This window comes from Rhipicephalus microplus, chromosome 1 (genome assembly GCF_043290135.1).
Source record: "Rhipicephalus microplus isolate Deutch F79 chromosome 1, USDA_Rmic, whole genome shotgun sequence".
Classification (NCBI taxonomy): Eukaryota; Metazoa; Arthropoda; class Arachnida; order Ixodida; family Ixodidae; genus Rhipicephalus; species Rhipicephalus microplus.
Window position 1 is genome coordinate 111,273,119 of NC_134700.1, and position 20,582 is coordinate 111,293,700.

Here is a 20,582-nt window from a genome sequence, read left to right on the forward strand (position 1 = left end):
ACTTCCAGCGTGGTCGGGGCCGACTATGACGATGCAGCCGACCCCGCCCACCTAAAGCAATGCCAACTGCTTCAGCTAGCCTCACCCACGTGAACATTGTCGTGTGGCCCATCGACAATGCTTGCAGTCATGGCCGAGTGTGATGACGAAGACCGAAACTGGCACTATGGCACAGGCGCGCATGCTAGGTGAGCGAGGAAGAAGAGGCAGAATAAAAACAGCTGGCCCAGGATCGGGTGTTGTCTCTTTTCTCTTCATTACACTACTAACGACTCCGTCGATGCCCTGAAAATTTAGGACGTCATGGCTTTTGGTGTGTGAGTTTCAAGGTGGCGCATCCACTCATATTTTGTTTTCGCGCGTTTTCTTGCTTACCACGCCTTGTCTTTTGGTAAAAGCGTGTTTTTGTGTTTTCTCGTGTTTTGGGGATTGTGAAATTGTGTTTTACCACTACGCGGAAGAATTCTTTAGCTCTTTGATGTTTTTTTTAACTTCGACGCACTGATAGAGCCGTCTCCTGAATGTATGCATACATAATGCGATGACTCAGAAGCCAAAGAAAGTTTATACAGAGTGGTACATTAAAAGCACTGGGAATTTCAACAAGTAGGCGGGTACACAGATAACATGTTTACAAATACTTTCTCGGCAGAATTTTACAGTTAAATCAAACTATTATGAGGTGACGGGACCAGTGACAGGCGGTTATGGGGGCTCTCGGCTACGAGTATAGAAATGTGTGTCAACATTTGCTTACGCTTCAGCGTGGGACTGACAACACCAGGTTGAAACTCTTGCGGCTTGTAGTGCTCCGGAGTTGGGGCCTCTTGTCTCCTCCGTGGGCGAAGAAAGGGTCTTGAAATATGATTGATTACTGTAGTTTTGAACTTTGCAGGAAAAGTGAATTCACGCTTCATTTCGTGGCGAACAAATTTGAGAGGTTAATGGCCATTTGGTGACCTTTCGAAAGATTCTTTATTTTATGTATTTTGAACTGGTAGTTCACTAGAGTGGAGATCGCTTTAACACCAACCGTGTGAACTCAGTAAAAGCTAATTTATATGACTTTGCGTTTCAAGGCACGACTTGATCACATTTTAAAGCTTGAATCTTATCGTTGTAGAAGACACCGCCTTAACTCTCAATTTCCCGGCGTTCCTCAGCACGAAACTAAGTCTACGTACCAATCGACGTCTGTATCGATGGGGTAGAATTCAACATCGACCGCACACCCTGTCACTGCATTAAAAAGGCGATAATGTGCCAGACCAACCATTATTATGCGTGAAGGCACACAATATAACTAGTCCAGGCGTCGTATGCTGAGCTGTTGGCTTCAGTAAAAAGAATTACCTGCCCTTGTTACCGCGTTCCGAACACTAACATGCCGAAGCATAATGAAGCTACATCGGGTTTTTGTATTCCACCGTTCACACGCAACAGCAGCGCCACAGCTATCACTCAAGTGCCCATTTCGCGGAAGCAAAACGTGCACTCGACTAAGAGCTTTGGTGGTGCGTAGACGGTGAAATAAAAGTGACATAATCATTGCGCGGCGATTTTCATACCTGTTCTTTGTGTGCAATAAAAAAGCAGATGAGGGTCTAAAAATATTGCTTTTTTAATTAGCAATAATAATTTCTTGATATATAGTGTGTTACACTGCAGAAAAAAATTGAAGGTTGGCGAAGCCGCTTCGAGGCTGTCGTCCTAATGAATGCTATCGGCCCTTAGCATGCCAGCGAAACACTTGGTTGTTCCTTTTAATTATGTGTAATCGACCGAGCGGATGCTTTGGTGATATAGTGCCAGTTAGCTGCTTCAAAACTTTTTGTGTTGCTTTTAAATACAGACTTTCATTTCCGGCAATACCTGACCCTATAACAATAACGCACTTTTGTTTTCACACATGAACGCTTGATCGTAGTATACCTTGTGGCTACTAAAGTTTCAGTGAAAGGATAAATAAGGATAGCATCTTTAGTAGGTTTTTAATTATTAACTCGAGGAAAGTTGTTTTTACAAAACAAAATTTCAGTGGCGTCTCATGTTATGGCAAAAGAATAAAAAAAGCTCATGCCAGGTTTAGTTGGTTTTAATTTGAACAAAGTGGCCCTAGGTTTTACGACCAGTTGAGCCTCTTCTTCAAGGGCTGACTGCCCGGCTGGCTGTGAAGCTATCGTTTCATAGTTTTATAGTAGTTTGATCCTTTCTCCACCATCGTTCTCCCGGCAGCTCCTTTCACTGTGTTGCCTTCTACTTTGGTTCTGAAGGCCGTGTGCATACACGACCCGCAGGCTCACTGTCTGCTTGTTGATGCTTTCAGGTGCAGTTTGTATGTGCCGAAATTGAGAGTATTTTCTTGTGGTGTGGCTACCTTTTATATCGATGACCCTAGCATTGTCGAAGTTGATGCGATAGTTCAACTACTCACTCTGTTGTACTGAATTTTGTATGACAGTCTTTTTATATGCTGATAATTTTTTCCAGCCAAGCAGATTTCTGCCACTCATGTTTCGTTCTTAATTTATGTCATGACCAATTTACTGTTTTTAAGTGATCTGAAAATTTTCTTTGATTTTCGTGGTGCTATAGACTAGGCGCCCGTACTGAATACGTGCATTATGAGCTATATGCTTCTCAAAGGATAAGGTACTAACTGTTAATCTGGTACTGTTCGATGACGAGGTACTTGCAAGCCAGTATTCCACAGCAAAAAAGAAAGATGCAACAAAACAGCTCCATTCTCTGGTGAGATCTGAAATGAAAAAAGTAAACATGGTAGAATATTAGACTACCTGTCCTTTGCCAATTTGAAGAGGCCGCCTCTTCTCATGCTCTTATAAAGTTATGTTTTGTTCCATTTTTATCTGGCATGTTGTCGATACTGTCGTCAATGAGTCTTTCGAGGGAGCACTGCCCACTTCTACTTGATTTCCATTTTGCTTATCTTCGACTTATACGCATTCGTTGCTGCTTTTCTAATTATGTGGTACACTTCGTGGGACATTGTAATTCCAGACTTTCGCTTAACTTCATGAGGTTGAAGAAACAAAATATGCCGTACATTTCCATGACAACGGTTCGTTCAACTGAAGATTACGTTAAGGGTGTTGATGACAGTCTCTACATTGCACTGAGAACGCAGCCACTTTAAACACACAGAAATAGACATGCACTGCAAATCCTCACATTCGGCCATTCGCAATCGTCTGCGGGTTCCACGAGCTGGGTCCCTCATTTTTCATTGTAATGTTCTGTTCCAAGTCTACTAACGAGGAACCACTATCGCACCCCCGCGCGGTGGGCTGCGGGATCAAATGAAGTCGTCCAAAAAAGGGCATGGTAATTTTGCGCCTGTTCATGTGTTAGGTTGAGTAAATGTCACTTCGCCGTAGCGGGGAAAAACGTGAGAGAACGCTGTTATGCCTGCGAGTCCACAGCGAACGTCCATGCCTCGGAAAAAGAAAATCTGTGTCAAGGCCAGCCCGCGAGCCCGCCTGACACGAACAACTCAACAGCGTCAACACGCGGCGGCGCCTTTCTGGCGCGCACGTGCAGTGAGTCACCTCAGCCCACGAGCCCGTCGAGTAAACAACCGGCGTCTTCCTGTCTGGCGGGTCTGACGCAATGCCTGGTGACATCACTCGTCCTTGGGTGCAGCCACCTGCAGCGCAGCCTCTCTAGATTCGATGAGAAAGAATGACGCGGCCCAGCGGCGACCCCATTGGAGGATTCTAACCTCACGACCAGCGGCGCTTCTGGTTGGACATTTTTTGTTATTCAAAGAATCCGCCCGGTGCAAATAAAAGAAGCCCTGCGGCGCGTCGTGAGCAGCAGACCTGTTGGAGAGCAGTCCTATGTGAGAGCAGACATGTGTGTCAGAGAAGAGAGCTATGTTATAGAGTTGAGCTATGTGTTAGCAGACCCATTTGAGAGTAGAGCTATGTGTTAGAGAGGAGAGCTCGGCTCTTCGCGTCTCTGTCGGCCCCAGTGCCGAATTTGTAACGCCTCTGTATATATGCTGTACATAAACCTTCTTTTACTCACCGTCGTCTCGTCCGCTCGTCTATCAGCTCTGCGCAGAAGCAGTCGCGAGCTGAGAAACCTACGCTACCAAACGGCTGCTGACCTTCCCGGTGGAATTCGAAGCAGTGGCACCTTCGGGACCGTGTTGGCGTCGCCGTCTTTCGAAACAGTGGTTGCAGTGGTGAGATTCGTAGCGCCCTTCGTAACTTCGTCGGAGGTGCGCGTCGTAACAGTGGTGGCAGCGGTGGGATCGGCCGGCGTCAGCGACATCGATGCGGTGAGTGCCTGATGTTTTCCCCTCAGTTCACCAGACTACTCTAGCTCAGGTTGTAGTAGTTTAGAGAAGGGCTGTGTGAAGCATTGAAGTGAGCTTTGATCATTTCAATTAAAGCCGAAGTGCTTTGAAACCAATGTTAATGCAGAGGGGGTAAACACGGGAGTGTGAAAAATTGCTTGCGCGTCTTGCTAGTTGACTTATAGTGGGTACGGCAAGTAGATTCTTAACAAGGGCAAACAACAAGAGGCTAGTGTGAACGATGGAGAACCTTAAAGTGAAGGAACTCATCGTAATTTGTGAGGAACTCGGCATTACTTTGGGCCGCGCGAAACGAAAGCAAGCGATCCTTGAGATCATGAAAAATGAGAGAGTGTCGGCTGAGGAAGTCGATGAGGCCTGGGTGGATATCAAAGCACGCCGCAAAGAGGCTGAAAGGCGAGAAGTAGAAGCTCGCGAAACGTAAAGAAGCTGAAAGGCGAAAAGCTCACGAACGTGAAGAAGCTGAAAGGCGAGAAGATCGGGAACGTGAAGAAGCTGAAAGGCGAGAACGCCGTGAGGAGGCCGAGAGGCAGGAGCGCCTTGAGTTGAAACGAATAGAATTGGCAATCCTACAGTGTTCGCAGGCGCCTAGCGTAGCTTCTGCGACAGTTCAGGTAAGCGGTCAGAGAATTCGTGACCAACTGCCACCGTTCGTAGTAGGCGATGACATGGCGAAGTATCTCGTCAAGTTTAAACACGTCTGTGAGTGAAATGCTTTGGAGCGGTCTCTTTGGGCGCAGAACCTGTTGGCTCTTCTTCCCGGCAAAGTGTCCGACGCGATAACTTGCTTGTCGAGGGAAGCGTTTGAGAGCTATGACGAGGTTAAGGAAGTGCTCTTGAGACGTTATAAGTTGTCACCCGAGGCTTTCAGGCAAAGGTTCCAGTATGCTAAAAAGGGGAATGAGTCACATGTTGACTTCGCGTTTCGTCTTAAAGCCGATTTAATTGAATGGCTCAAGGGCGAAGGTGTTTACGACGACTGCGATAAAGTGGTGGAATGCGTTGCATCGGAGCAATTGTACCGCTGCATCGAGGAGGATGTCAAACTTTGGCTGCAGGACAAACTTGGTGAAGTACAGCAAAACAAGGCAGCAGAGTTAGCTGAGGAGTATTATACTCGCCGAAAGTTGCATAGCAGGGCAGTGCGCCTAGAAAAAGATGAAAGCAAAAAGGAAGGGCACATCGCGATAAACTGTAAGCAACAGTTTGCAACTATCCGAGAATCGGAAAACAAACAGAAGCCGTGAATCTGCTACAGCTGCAAAAAGGAAGAGCACATCGCGATAAACTGTCAGCGAAAGTTTGCAACTATCCTAGAATCGGAAAACAAACGGAAGCCGCTAATCTGCTACAACCGCAAAAAGGAAGGGCACATCGCGATAAACTGTAACCAAAAGTTTGCTTTTGCAACAATCCGAGAATCGGAAAAGAACATGCGGTTGTTGGAGCCGTATATCCAAGAAATTGGTCTGAATTGAAAAAAGTCTCGAGTACATCGTGACTGAGCGGCAACCATGGACGTTGTCCATCCTTCATTGGTGTCTCCGGATGACTTTACAGGTGCCACGGGTCCCGTTAATTATGGAGGCGATCGCCGGGCGAATTCCAAGGGTCGAAGTATCGGCCCCCCGAACCGCACCACGAAAACGTGGACAATTTAGAAGTGGTCCTTTTTGGCGCGCCAGCGGACGCCGGCTGTGGCTCAAAGAACAAGTCAGAGCAGAGAACTGATAAACAACACAAAATTATATTCTCAATAATGGCAGATAAAAAAAATACACAAGTATGCACACTCCACAATAGTTGCATACAATATGTCACCAATCAAACAACCTACTACACAGTACAATCAGCCACACTCGAAACAACGGGCACAGACAACAATACGCACTACATTGCAGTCACATGCATTGGACAACCAAGACACTTAAAGACTAAAGAGATAGAAAGCCTATTCAGTCCAAAGTCCTTGGAACAAAAGTCTGAATGATATTCTTCCGAGAATCACTCACTCAAATTCCAGCGTTGTTGTCGTTCCGCTGCCCCCTGAAGTTTCTCTTCCAGGAAACCTCCCGTTTTCAATAGGCCACTCTCCAAGCTTCAAACCTCTTCGCCGGAAACACGTCGGCTTCACACACGCAGCTCTTGCCACGCGTCTTCGCTCGATCGCGGTAAACCCACACTCTTGCCTGTAGCTCGAGTTGTCACCCCTCAGGTGGAAATCATCTTCTTCTCCTGCTGTGTCTCCACGGACAAAACCTTCGCCGACTACACGGCGGAATCCCTACGCGCTCTGGCGCTAATTTCCGTCTTCTCCTGATCTCTCACCTCGGCTGCTCTATTAAATACCTTCCGCGCAAGATTCCAGAAAGTTCTAGTCATTTCGTCGGCGCGATACGCAGCGAAGGCTGGGGAGAGGGCGAGATGGCTCGAAGGCCGTCCGCGATGAATGACTCAACCCGGCCTCACCACGCCCCTTTCCATCTAGAAAGTTCCAGTGCACTCTCGGCCGCCATTGTGGGGTGAGGAGGTTCGTCGGCGAATCAACGCTTCCGAGGGAGAGAGCGCGCCCGGGGAGTCTGCATGTTTGTTTTCTTTTTTTTTATCGTTGACTTCGCGGCGTCACTCCGGCGTTTCGTCGCGAGGAGTTGGCGGCGCGCTCTTTTTGAGCGCTCGTTCTGTGACACTGCCCCCACTTTAAGAATATTATCTCATAATATTCAAAACCACACAAACGAGCGGGAACAGTCACCACACACTCTCACAGACTGTAACACAATCCGTCGCTCATGACACTTCACATTCACAATAGATCACTCAATACAACTGTACATTGCAATTCAATCTCACAACACATAGAGTATAGCCACAGGTACATGAATACAATGCTCCATCACATATTCCAAACAATACAAACATACAAAGCTCTCTCATTACAACAATTGTACAATACTATACCTCACGTCATAGCACAAACACTTCGACACTTGTGACACAGGATAAAACAATAACAACACAGCCTATTGCATTCACTGCTGTCAGACCCTTCCAGAACATTCAAACTCGGCTAAGGTAGTCGGCACCAACGTTCTCACTTCGCTTGATGTGCTCGACTCGGAATTGATACTCTTGCAGACGCAAGCTCCACCTCAACACCTATCCTGTGCATTTCGAGCTGCGTTTCCGCCCTTTCTTGCGGTGCTCTCTCGGTCTCTTCTTATTGTTTTTGCTCGTTTTGTTCCAGCGAGCCCCTTCCAACGACGGTATCTGAGGCGGCGTCTCAGCCATCGTTGTCACTTCCGACACTGCTAACGGGTCATGACGCTCAACCGATCCTGCCCGGTTATTCACCCGCTTGCTCACGTCCCGACATTTGGCCTGGCTGTCCGACTCCGTCACCTTTACACTGTCGCTCGGTTGAGGTCGTGCCGACGTCAGTCCAGCTGCTCGGTATGTGAACTCATTCAACACGATCATCTTCTCATTCGCTCTCTCTTGCACCGTGGCTTCACCTTGGGCTCTAGTGAGATCTGTCACGGGCTGCTCCTCCACTGTATCTCGCGGTCGCTGGGTTGGCGAGGGCTCTATTTAGGGTCTTCTCCCAAGCATTCCGGATCATTCGGTCCTTGCGCCCCGTCGATGTTTCCGATTACAAGGTCGTACAGGGGGGTCGTCATGCATAAAGCAGTAACCTTCCCGCTGAAGTACGGGGTTTCAACCTCAATTTCTGCTTCGGGAAGCCTCCGAACCGTACAGTTAATTAGGCAAACTGGTTTCGTTTTGCCTGTTAACTGCCTTTCCCGTACCAAGTTTCTCCGCACGATAACAGAGGAGCTGCCGGTATCTCTTAACACCGTAATCTTTTTGTCCGCTACTTTTCCAGGCAGCGTTGGCATTCCCTTTGAAACACCGGTTGGCTGTTTTGTCATTACAGCACCCACAATAGGGATTTTCTCCCCATTTTTCAACTCTACAAATCCGTCGGTGATGGCATTATCATCGGATTTTGGTGCTGCTAGCACACAGGACACCTGGTGAGTTCGACTCGCTCCGTTTCGACATGCGTCTGCTTTGTGCCCAGTCTGACCACACTTGAAACATTTTACAACCGTGGGGCTCGTGAATTTAGTTCGGCAGTTTTTAGGATGGTGACCCACTCGGTTACACAGAAAACATCGCGGAATGCTTTCCGGTGCACGCTTCTTTTCTTCGGGAGCCGACTTCTTCGAATCTTCAGGACACTCCTTCTTGACCCTGGCCAAATTAGTTCCACCTTGCGCTTCCAAGAATTGATCAGCCAATTCGAGCATGCCTTCAAGTGACTCAGCCTTCCTCTCTTTCAAGTACAGTGACAGGCTTGGGTGGCAACTAGTAAGAAATTGTTCTCTAATTATGAGCTCTCTAAGCTCATCGTACTCCTGCGCTGTCCCTGAAAGTTCAATCCATCTGTCGAAATAATGGCAAAGTCGGGCGGCATACTGCGTAGCCGTCTCACCATCAGCTGGCTTTCCTATCCAAAATCTGTCCCAGAATCCTTCTACAGTAAATATAAATCGTTTCAGTAAAGCAGTTTTCACCTTTGCATAGTTGGCTGCATCAGTCGGCGTCAGCTTACCGTACACACTGAGCGCTTCACCACTCAAGCAAGTACTCAAAGCAGTTGCCCATTGATGTTCCGGCCAATTCTGGCTCCTCGCAATCGTCTCAAATCGGTGAAGGTACGCGTCAAGGTCGTCCTTCCTTTCATCAAACGCTACGAGCACATTGCTTGCGTTCAAGCGGAAGCCGTGATCTTCCCGTTCGCTGCTTTCAACTCTAGCTTGGACGGGAGTTTCATTTCGCTGTTGCAAACGGAGCCGCTCGAGTTCTATCTCGTGCTGTCGCTGCCGTTCCCTTTCCTCTCTTTCTTCTTTCGCCCTCTCAGCTGCCAGTCTTTCTCTCTCCAACTCCAACTTCAATTGCTGCTATCTTTCTTCTCTCAGCTGTCGCTCTTTTGCCTCTTTTTCTTCTCTCGCCTTTTCGGCTGCCAACTTCTCTCTCTCTAACTCCAACTTCAATTGCTGCTCTCTTCTTTCTTTTGCTTTCTCAGCTGCCAACCTCTCTCACTCCAACTCAGCTGCTTTTTCTTCCTTGGCCCTCTCAGCTGCCAACCTCCGTCTCTCCAACTCTGCTGCTTTTTCTTCCTTGGCTCTCTTAGCTGCCAACCTCTCTCATTCCAACTCAGCTGCTTTTTCTTCCTTGGCTCTCTCTTTTTCTTCTTTTTTCTTCTGGGCGACTCACTTCCGTAGTTCGGCGCCAGAAAGACCCATCTTCTCACCAAGAGCTACAAACTTTTCAACATCCATTGTGTGTCGCAAATAAAACCTTGCTGTATGCAAAAAATATCTGCCTAAATCAGTCTCTCGGAACACTTCCCTGCACTCGATAGCGAGAACATTGAGCAACACACAAAATCATTCCGATAGCACTATCAACAACTCGAGGCTCTTTCTCACTACTTTGGACACACTGTGCACCAAAAGGGTCCTGTCGCGGATACCAGATTAATTGCCACGGGTCCCGTTAATTAGGGAGGCGATCGCCGGGCGAATTCCAAGGTAAGAAGTATCGGTCCCCGAACCGCACCACGAAAGCGTGGACAATTTAGAAGTGGTCCTTTTTGGCGCGCCAGCGGACGCCGGCTGTGGCCCAAAGAATAAGTCAGAGCCGAGAGTTGATAAACAACACGAAATATATTCTCAATTATGGCAGATCAAAAAACAATACACAAGTATGCACTTTCCACAATAGTTGCATACAATATGTCACCAAGCAAACAACGTCCTACACAGTACAATCAGTCACACTCGAAACAACGGACACAGACAACAATACGCACTACAATGCAGTCGCATGCATTGGACAACCAAGACACTTAAAGACTAAAGAGATAGAAAACCTATTCAGTCCAAAGTTCTTGGAACAAAAGTCTAGATGATACTTTTTTGAGAATCACTCACTCAAAGTCCAGCGTTGTGTTCGTCCCGCGGCCCCCGAAGTTGCTCTTCCAGGAAACCTCACGTCTTCAATAGGCCACTCTCCAAGCTTCAAACTTCTTCGCCGGAAACACGTCGGCTTCACACACGCAGCTGTTGCCACGCGTCTTCGCTCGATCGCGGTAAACACACACTCTTGCCTGTAGCGCGAGTCGTCACCCCTCAGGTGGAAATCATCTTTTTCTCCTGCTTTGTCTCCATGGACAAAACGTTCGCCCACTACACGGTGGAATCCCTACGCGCTCTGGCGCTAACTTCCGTCTTCTCCTGATCTCTCACCTCGGCTGCTTCATTAAATACCTTCCGTGAGAGATTCCAGAAAGTTCTCGTCATTTCGTCGGCGCGATACGCAGCGAAGGCTGGGGAGAGGGCGAGACGGCTCGAAGGCCGTCCGCGATGGATGACTCAACCTGGCCTCACCACGCCCCTTTCCATCTAGAAAGTTCGAGTGCTTGCTCGGCCGCCGTTGTGGGGTGAGGAGGTTCGTCGGCGAATCTACGCTTCCGAGGGAAAGAGTCGCGGCCGGGGAGTCTGCATGTTTGTTTTCTTTTTTTATCGTTGACCTCGTGGCGTCACTCCGGCGTTTCGTCGCGAGGAGTAGGCGGTACGCTCTTTTTGAGCGCTCGTTCTGTGACAACAGGAGAATGCGCGTGGATTAGGCAAGTCGCCGATGAGCAGAGTGCTTGCTTACCAATCGCTACGGTTGTCATTGAAGGCCCGTTCGGTGAGCTTCGCACCAAGGCGGCTGTGTCTGCCGCGCTTCCTGATCGTTTTCCTTATCTTTTCTCTAACAACTCAGAACAGCTTCTCAAAGAGCAGGGTAAATCGTTCTTCCCCAACTTAGCGTACATGGCCCTCACGCGATCGCAAGCGCGGAAGCTTTCGCAGGAGCTTGATCGTGTTCAATGCTGTGAACCTTCAAGTGACCTTGGCGGCGAGTCGACGGAACCTCAGAGAGAAAATTTTCCGTGTGAGTCATGTGAGCAATCACTCGAGCGGCCCGTCACCGAAGCGACTGGTGCGGCTTCCGTAGCAGGGGGAAACGACATGGCGCCATTGAGTCAGAGCGAAGGGAGTGCGACGCTCTCGCCTGTAGCGGAAAGTTGGAGCGAGCTGTCGAGGGTTGATCGAGAGACGCCCATTCAGGAGCAGCGTGAGGACCTCTCGATTAAAGCGCAAGTGGAAAGCCACATGAAAGCTTTACAAATGTCGTCGAAGGAGTACTACGACAAATCGGCGAAGAAGCGCGCTTTTAAAGTAGGAAATCAGGTAATGCTGCTGCAGCCGTCCAAAAGGAACAAGCTTGAGGTTCATTGGAAAGGGCCCGCCAAAGTGATATCGAAGCTTTCCGATACCAATTATGAGGTGAAATTAGGAAGGCGGCCGAACAAAATTTACAACTTGAGGAAACCATACGTTCAACGTCAAGCAGTCGTAAATCTGCTGTTGAATGCTCCAGAGGAAGAGGGAGCAGAAATTTTGAGGTCGAGTGAGGTAATCGAAAGGAAATCGGAGGTAATCTTGGAGCAGTTGAACCTAAAGCCTAGGTTAAGTGAAGTCCAGAAGGAGGACCTGAAAAGGATTGTTTCCGAGTTTGGATACGTGTTTTCGGACCGTCCCGGAGACACGACGGTGATCGAACACGATATAGAGCTAACTTGTGAGGAGCCAATCGCTAGCAAACCGTTTAGTTGCTCCCCTCTGCAACGTCGCAAGTATGAGCAGCAGTTGGTAGCGCATAGGTATCGTCGCCTAAAAGTGGCTGGTTACTGAGATGGAGCATAATACTCCGATGGCACAACTTTGACGTTCGCTACAAAAAAAAAGCTATAAGCTAATGCAGGTGCATTGAGCCGTGCGTTTAGTTAGTACCTTCTCCACCTTTCGGTTTCTCGCTGGCGATTCGGGGCAAAATTTTGTCCTCATCACGGCCTTAGCTGAGTGCTCTCGTCCAGAATGAGCTCAAGGAGCCAACTTCATGTTCTATTCTATTTCGTTAAGTTATTGTGCGTGTAAAAATTTGAGTTGTCATTTTAAGAGTCTTGTGTCCCACATGTGCCTCTTGATGTAGAGGGAACGAAGTTCCGATAGACACGTAGCTAGGTATATGTTGTACTATACTTTGTCTGGTGTTCTGTCGGGTGACCAAGGGCGCTTGCTTGTGTCGTGTGTTGTCTGTTGTCGATCCGTTCTTGACAAGTTGCAGAACCATCGACAAGTGCTGAAACCAAGGATCGTCAGAGACGAGCGAAGCGGGTCGACAAGTTTGGCGACAAGCCAGTGGAGCTGGGATCCGTCCTCAGGAATGGGATGTGTTCCTGGAACAGAGTCTGGAGCTGCATTCTCTCCATGGCTCTGGAGGCGAACCTGGAGGGACCTGGCGAACGAGCGTGCCGGACATCCGAGCCACGTGGAAGCAGGTCGTCTTTCCGGCGCATTGTCTGGCGGCGGGGGTGCTGTTATGCCTGCGAGTCTGTAGCGAACGTCCATGCCTCGGAAAAAGGAAATCTGTGTCAAGGCCAGCCCGCGAGCCCGCCTGACACGAACAACTCAACGGCGTCAACACGCGGCAGCACCTTTCTGGCGCGCACGTGCAGTGAGTCACCTCAGCCCGCGAGCCTGTCGAGTAAACAACCGGCGTCTTCCTGTCTGGCGGGTCTCACGCAATGCCTGGCGACGTCACTCGTCCTTGGGTGCAGCCACCTGCAGCGCAGCCTCTCCAGATTCGATGAGAAAGATTGACGCGGCCCAGCGGCGACCCCATTGGAGGATTTAAACCTCACGACCAGCGGCGCTTCTGGTTGGACATTTTTTGTTATTCAAAGAAGCCACCCGGTGCATATAAAAGAAGCCCTGCGGCGCGTCGCGAGCAGCAGACCTGTTGGAGAGCAGTCCTATGTGAGAACAGACATGTGTGTCAGAGAAGAGAGCTATGTGGTAGAGTTGAGCTATGTGTTAGCAGACCCATTTGAGAGTAGAGCTATGTGTTAGAGAGAAGAGCTCGGCTCTTCGCGTCTCTGTCGGCCCCAGTGCCGAAATTGTAACGCCTCTCTATATATGCTGTACATAAACCTTGTTTTACTCACTGTCGTCTCGTCCGCTCGTCTATCAGCTCTGCGCAGAAGCAGTCGCGAGCTGAGAAACCTACGCTACCAAACGGCTGGTGACCTTCCCGGTGGAATTCGAAGCAGTGGCGCCTTCAGGACCGTGTCGACGTCGCCGTCTTTCGAAACAGTGGTTGCAGCGGTGAGATTCGTAGCGCCCTTCGTGACGTCGTCGGAGGTGCGCGTCGTAACAACGCGGATAGATGACGCGATGGTCTTTTGGTCTGGCATGGAGCAAGATATTTCGCGCCATCTGTTCTTTCCAGTCTGCCCTACCGCTAACATCTAAAAATTTGCTCCGCACAGCAACGTTTGTATACGGGCTGAACGAAAATGGCTGTGCGCATGCCTTACCAACGCTCTGTTACATGCATTGGTGGCCTGGTTACATTTTCTCCCACGTAGAGATGACTCCTTTTCGTGAACCTGTATGCACGCAGGCTTTCCTTTCTTACGACGGTATTCATATACATCGTCTCATCTACACTTGCATTCATATAAACCGCCTGAGCGTCACAGTGTTCAAATTCACCTCGCTGTTTAGTCTTGAGCTTGATACTCCTGATTTGGACGTTACGACGCTAAAAAAAAGGAGCCTTTATAGTCTATGTCAAAAGCTATCTTCAGCAGCCTGGAGGCTACAGGGCCCCTGAGCCTATACGAAAGGCGGAGATTCCTCATGGTGTATTCACCCACACCATGTCGTCTGTTAAGCGTCCCCCTGGGTTCTCCGCACACGCGCTGAGCGAGAAGACAGCATCCCCGAAAAAAAAAGGCATGGGTGCATTCGTCGACGTTGGTGTTTTAGAGTTTATGGCGTTGTGGTCATGAGCTGTGCGGCCCACGAGTTCCAAATAAGAGTTTTTATTTGCTTTAGAATTACGTCCTCACATGCGCACAGTAGTTAATTCATAAATATACTGTACTATTTACGTGCATCATCACCAAACTGCCAAATTATTAGGCTTAACAAACTAGCTAAACAAGCAGGTGATGCCACCAATAGTGACAAAACTTGCCTGATTCTTTTTCCTCACAATGATATGCCCCAAAACAGTGGCTCCTTTTACCATTTATTCATTTATCTCAGCATGGTAGGCAAGTGACAAGCCAAAGAGCGGATCAAAGCAGATGGTAGCGTCGATAAGGGCTCTGCCATGTTTATTTCTAACCACATTTAGCGGTGCTTAGTGAGGCAATTACAGAAATACGACATCATTCTTTTGCCAAATAAACATATGACTTGGATAAAAAACCGCCCATGCTAAACGAGGGAAAATATGAAACTCTGCGAATTGTGAGGTAATGTAAGTGGGACAACGCATCTCTGCGCAAGAATGTTGCTTGCTTACACCCATTAGCTTTCGCAGTACTCAATGGCAGGATTGAGATGTAGTACAGAGTGAATCTGATGTTATGACTATCATCCTCAAGGTCAGCCACAACTTTTAGAAGGTGCCTGCTAGACTCGGTCTTCCTGTTGTTTTCTGACTACTGCAAGTCACTCCTCGTGACACTATCTGTTAAGAAAGATGGCTTGAAAGAAGATGCCGCACACTTGGTGCGCTGTGGCTTAGGACTCGTGTAAGGAATGCCTCTCGTGGCATTAAATGGATCAAATAGAGCTGTCTTTTTTCGGAAGCATTCAAATAATTCAAGCAAAAAGGACGACATACGTGGGGGTGTCTTCTAGCGGGAGCCGTGCTTGACCTTTTTAATGATAAATGTGGCTAGGTCAATAAGACTACACTGAAACCTAAATCCAGTATTTTCTATTACAGCTTCGAAGTGCTGCTTCCACTAAAGGTTCCAGAACACGCCCCCCAGAAAAAGTTCAAACTATTTAAAAGGAATGGCTACGTGATGCCACATGACAACATAATTTATCTGAAAAGGGGGCGTTACATGGATGAAGCCAATGAGTATAATAACCATTCTACTTACATGTGCTCTGAAAGAAAGAAAAGTAGCTTGTAGATGCAGTTGCAACAACCTAGACGGCATGATTTGGTTCATTTTGTCGAGCACGAATGGCATAACCTTGCAACAGCAGTGGGTTGTGGTACACTAATGCCTAATTTTATGTAAATTGGTGCAGGTGGGCATTGTGATTCTTGTGCCATGGTCTATGAGGTTACCCCTCTACCTCTGGTCAAGTTACTTAAAAGAGCAGTAAACAGTTTTTGTTTTTTTACGACACCCAAAACAAGCTCGCCAGTTTGTACAGTACACCATGGGCGATCACATTTTCCGAATAACACAGCGCTGCGTGCCACGCCAACTGTCCATTAAAAAAAGCGATTCCCGCTCCTCTTTGCTTGTGACCAGTCCCCCTCGTACGTGCAGTGACGCAAGTTTGACCACAGACAACTTGACGTATCCCTGAGCTCGTCGATTCGGTCTTTGCCCTACTAAACGGCGCCTAGACCTTGTGGTGATGCAGTTTTGGCCCTCGCAGTCTACATTTTCATTTTGCTGTGCTGCCCTCTGCCGTTTTGTAGAGCCCAAGATAACTGGAAGAAACTGTATTTCTAGAACGAAAGCCTCCGATATAAAAAGGCGTCTCACTTCTTTACCGCTGGGGGAAGGGTACCACCACTTTGCGTCCCCGCGCTGTTATGACACGTACTCATGTCGGTGTTGCCCTGCTTGGTCGTTGGCTGCGCACCAATGACGTATCACTGATTGGATCACGTTGCAGAAGTTGGCGGAGTTGCGCCGACGGGCCAAGCCATCCCGCTCTATATCTGGCGGAGAGGGGTGGTGAGGCCACGCAAAAATTTGAAACCAGCTGGGTTGGACGTTGTAACCCTTGTAACCTATTTATCATATTACTTATTCGCGAAATTCTTGTGGCATCGTCTTCACATAGCAAAAGTTTGCACATTTTCTTCATAATAGTTTTTGGACCACGGTGTCATTTACTGGCCCTCAAAGAGGTGCTAAAAGGTGTTAATTCACGACAAATGGCCTATCATATTTATTCTCATGGACACTGGTCATTTATCTATTGTGAAAGCTGAAATCATTCGTACAAATAAATGAATACCCATTTTACATGCGTACCTGAAGAAATACGGATCTAGAATCCCACCTCGCCTTTCAAATCAACAAGTTAAAAAATGCCCTGTTTGGACACGACATGAACACAAATTTTGGAGTGAATCTGATAATGGCGACTAATTTGAATGTGTGTGACTGGTAGGACTTTCAAACATATTGACATTAACCCTCAGGTTGCTCGTAATCGCTCAACACACCTGGCTTGTTTTTCTGTTTCACCAAATTTTTCTAGTTTCTCACTTTTGGTATTGAGCGTATATAAATTGTATGGTAACTGGCTGCAGTTAACGCAAACATCACAATAACTTGTATACGAAGACAATGCATATCACGGAGATGACATACATGGTACTTAAATGTGTGGCTTTCATTTAGCCTGATTCGGGATATACGAAATTAAGAAGCGCAAACAATTTCTTGCTGGCGTAAACGTGAGCCAGTGTTTCTTCGCTGACGCCATTACGCATTATCGTCACCTTAGGCCGCTTCTTATTCTCCAGCCAAGCCGTAGTCACTGTAGCATTGATGCGTGGTGCTCAGAAAGGCCCGATTCTTTGTGCTTGTTGCATTTAAAGTGTTCAGCAATGCCTCTGTAAAATTATCATGCCAAGAAATCGGTGATTTATGAAGATAAATATTCAATCGGCGAGCTTCTCAGTTGGCGTTTTCCCATTGTGGCACCATTTCTACATCGCATGCTATAATTCTTAAGATCAATCGTCTTTTTATACACCATCCACGTGTACTCATACAAGCAATGAATTAGAGTGCTTTCAAGTGGGCACAAAGGGAAAGAACACTCAATTAAAGTAGGAAAACAAACTTACTGGCATCAGCTTGATCTGGCTCAATCAGCCCCAGTGCTATAAGCAAGAAAGAAAGAAAGAAAGAAAGAAAAACAGAAAGAAAGAAAAACAGAAAGAAAGAAGAGAAGGATGGAAGGAAGAAAGGAAGGAAGGAAGGAAGAAATGAAGAGTATTTAAAAGTGATGCCCCCTTTTTCTTTGGTGAAGTATTTTTCTAGTTACAAGAATTTCATACTTTTATCCGCAAAGAATTGATTGGTTTCCTAATAAAGCGTTTCAACGATGTGTTGAATTTTTCTTCCTAAAGCAATATTCCCTAAAGCAATATATATATATATATATATATATATATATATATATATATATATATATATATATATATATATATATATATATATATATATATATATATATTGCAATGAGCAAGGTTGCGTAAAAACACAGGTTATTATTCCAGAAAAGTTAGCCGCAACAAGCTGGTACAGGCAGGAACCCGGCAAGCACGAGCCACACACGGACGTCAATGTCTTCTTTCACGCTGGCACAGAGCTGGCGCCACTATGCTTCGGTACAATTACTCCCCGCGCAGAAAGGTGCCAACCTGGCGACCTAGGGAAAGGACACGACAAGGGGGTCATAGCACGGTTTGAGGCGTGATACGTGTACTGTTTCACGCCCACGGCAGCGTTGGTCCGAGAGTGGATCAATGGGCTCAACTTCATAGTTGACAGGAGATGTTTGCCGCACCACACGGTTGGGGCCATGGTATTTCGACGAAAGCTGCGGGGAAAGACCGGGAGGGGTAGACGGGACCCAGAGCCAAACCAGCATTCCTGGGTTATAGTGTACAGTAGACGCAGAGGAATCGTGGTCAGTTTTCTGGCGCCATTGGTCTTGTTCGGTAAATGAGCGAGCGAGTTGACGACACTCTTCGGCATAAGCAGCTGCTTCGGAAACAGGCGTCGCTTCGGAAACATCAGGCCTGTAAGGGAGAATGGTGTCCATGGAGCATGATGGCTCACGTCCGTACAGAAGGAAGAAAGGAGAAAAGCCAGTGGTTGTTTGTGGCGCAGAGTTGTACGCGTACGTGACAAAAGGGAGCACTTGGTCCCAATTAGTGTGGTCGTCAGAGGCGTACATGGCAAGCATATCTCCAAGGGTACGGATAAAGCGTTCTGTCATGCCATTGGTTTGGGGATGGTATGCCGAGGATTTCCTATGGACAGTGCGACATGCCTTGAGTAGCTCGTCGACGGCGTTCGAGAGAAACACGCGTCCACGGTCACTGAGTAATTCACGAGGTGCACCGTGTCGCAAAATGAGATGGTGAAGAAGAAAGGACGCAACGTCTTTCGCAGTGGTAGCAGGCAGCGCAGATGTTTCAGCGTAGCTTGTTATATGATCCACGGCGACGATAATCCACCGGTTGCCTCGAAGAGAGTTGGGTAGAGGACCATAAATATCAATTCCGACGCGGTCGAATGGTCTCGCTGGGCAGGTTAAGGGTTGCAAAGGGCCAGCAGTGCTGTGAGAAGGCGTCTTGCGTCGTTGACACGTGGTGCATGACCGAACGTACTGGCGAACGTGCCGATACATGCCGCGCCAGTAGTATCTTAGACGAAGGCGAGAGTAAGTCTTAAATACTCCAGCGTGGCCACACTGGGGGTCATCGTGAAAGGCAGCGCAGATGTCCGAACGCAAATGACGAGGGATGACAAGGAGCCACCTACGGCCATCCGTCACGTAATTGCGGCGATACAACAAGCCTTCACGGACAGCAAAGTGTCTTGCTTGACGACAGAGGGAGCGTGAAGTCGTTTCTGACGAACTGTGAGAGAGGACGTCGAGCAAAGAATTGATCCAGGGATCCTTGCGCTGTTCGGATGGCATGTCAGTGATGCTCAACGATGACGAATCGCAAATGGCAGTTGATAAGCAGGCAAGGTCAGGAGGCAGTGGAGAACGGGATAGTGCATCGGCGTCAGAATGTCTGCGTCCTGAGCGATAAACAACACGGATATCGTATTACTGAAGGCGTACAGCCCAACGAGCGAGGCGGCCAGTAGGATCTTTCATGGACGCTAACCAGCATAAGGCATGGTGATCTGTGACAACATCAAACTGGCGTCCGTAAAGATAGGTGCGAAATTTTGCTATAGCCCAAATGATAGCCAAGCACTCCTTTTCCGTGACGGAATAGTTTGACTCTGCCTTCGTTAGTGTACGGCTGGCATAGGCGACAACGTACTCGTCGCAGCCATCCTTGCGTTGAGCGAGAATGGCACCGAGGCCGACACCGCTTGCATCCGTGTGAAATCCAGTGGGTGCATTGGGATCGGAGTGGCGGAGAACTGGCGGAGAGATGAGTAGCCGGCGTAGCGCCATGAATGCCTCATCGCAGTGGGAATTCCAGCCAGAGAGGTCCGTGCTACGGGAGAGAAGCTGAGTCAGAGGGGCAATTATAGAGGCAAAATTGCGAATGAAACGCCGAAAATAGGAACACAAGCCTATGAAACTACGAAGCTCCTTTAGGGTAGTAGGCTTGGGGTACTCGGCAACGGCACGCAGTTTGGCAGGATCTGGCGATATTCCTTCTTTTGAAACGACGTGGCCGAGAATTGTGAGTTTGCGGGCGCCAAAACGACATTTCTTGAAGTTGGGTTGCAACCCGGCTGCCGTAAGGCACTGGAGAACTTGTTCCAGACGGGAAAGATGAGTTTCGAAATTCGCCAAGAATACAACTATGTCGTCTAAATAGCAAAGACAGATGTGCCATTTAAGTCCCCTGAGGACACTGTCCATCATTCTTTCAAAAGTCGCAGGCGCATTGCAAAGACCGAAGGGCATTACATTAAATTCATATAAGCCGTCAGGGGTCACAAACGCCGTTTTTTGGACGGTCTCGTTCAGCCATTGGTACTTGCCAATATCCAGAGCGCAGATCCAGTGAAGAGAAAAACTCCGCACCTTGAAGGCAATCCAAGGCGTCATCAATGCGTGGCAGGGGATAAACATCCTTGCGTGTGATGTTGTTTAGTCGACGATAATCCACGCAAAACCTGATGGTCGAGCCATCCTTTTTTCGCACGAGGACCACTGGCGAAGCCCAAGGACTGTGTGAGTGCTGAATAACACCACGTTGCAGCATCTCGTCGACGTGTTGAGTGATGACGTCACGCTCGGCCTGTGAGACGCGGTAGGGGCGCTGACGAAGTGGAGTATGATGACCG